This window comes from Limulus polyphemus, unplaced genomic scaffold (assembly GCF_000517525.1).
Source record: "Limulus polyphemus unplaced genomic scaffold, Limulus_polyphemus-2.1.2 Scaffold2955, whole genome shotgun sequence".
NCBI lineage: Eukaryota > Metazoa > Arthropoda > Merostomata > Xiphosura > Limulidae > Limulus > Limulus polyphemus.
This window is the reverse complement of record NW_013668565.1, coordinates 26830-28117: the sequence shown is the minus strand read 5'-3', so window position 1 is coordinate 28117 and position 1288 is coordinate 26830.

The following is a 1288-nucleotide window of genomic DNA, read 5'->3' as shown; positions in this document are numbered from 1 at the left end:
TTTTCGACCAAACATCAGCTTTGCTGGAGTGAATCCAGTAGCTTCATGCTCTGCTGTTCTATAGGTCATCAACAGTGGAGGGAGTAAGACATCTCAGTCACCTTGGTGGCTATTACAAAACTTTGCCAAGTCCTGTCCAATTGTACTTTTCTACCATCTCATCAGACTGTGGGTGGAGTGGCATTGTCCTGGTCTTTCGTATGCAAAAGAATTTGCAGCATTCATGGAACACAGCTGATTCAGAGTTAAGGCCTTGATCTGAATGCAGTTCATATAGCACACCAAACCTGAAGAAGAAATCACTAATAGCTGTAGCTACAGTTGTAGCTTCCTGATGTGGTATTGCATATGCCTCAGGCCACTTGGTGAAATAATCCATCACCACACCAATGTACTTGTTTCTTGCACGAGTTTGGGGCAAATGACCAGCAATGTCAACGGCTACTCTTTCCATTGGTGCACCACCTTGATATAACTTCATTGGAGCACGTCTCTTATGCTTGGGTCCCCTTTTAGCACAACATCTATTGCAGGTCCTGCACTGTTCTTCCACATCTTGCCTCATACATATCAGTAAAATCTCGGTCATAGGTGACTCAATGTCTTCTTAACTCCGAGATGTCCTCCTGTTAAACTATCATGGGACTGATGCAGCACAACTTCTCGTAACTTTCTTGGTATAACTGTTTGCCAGGTCGTTACTTCCCATCTGCTGTTTCCCATCCCGGACAAGAATACCATCTTCAAGCTTCAACTGGTCCCATTGGGCCCAATAGTGCTTTGTCACAGAGTTAAGCTAGACACCTTCTCCCGAGCAGGGCGCAAAACACTTGCTTTTAGAAAATCAATAATTGGCTTCAAATCTTGGCCTTTCTCCTGCTCTGATTTAATATCTATACCTGATTCCATTTCCCCATCATCAACTCCTTCAGTCACTTTGACTTCAGCTTGATGACACCTGGTTAGCTCAAACTCTCTTTTGCAGCAATTTTTGCAGTCCTTTTTGCAGGGTCTTTGGCCTAGTCCATCGGCATTTCCAGGATATTTTTCTTCTCTATATTCAATATTATAATTATACTGGTCTATTTTTCTGATCCAACGTGCCAGTTGTCCCTCTGGGTTCTTTAATGATCTTAACCAGTGTAACACAGCATGATCTGTCCTGATGGTAAACCTTGCACCATAGAGGTAAGGATGGTAGTATGTCAAACTCTTTACTATAGCAAGGATTTCCCTCCGTGTCACACAGTAGTTCCTCTCTGGTCTACTCAAAACCCAACTTAAGTAG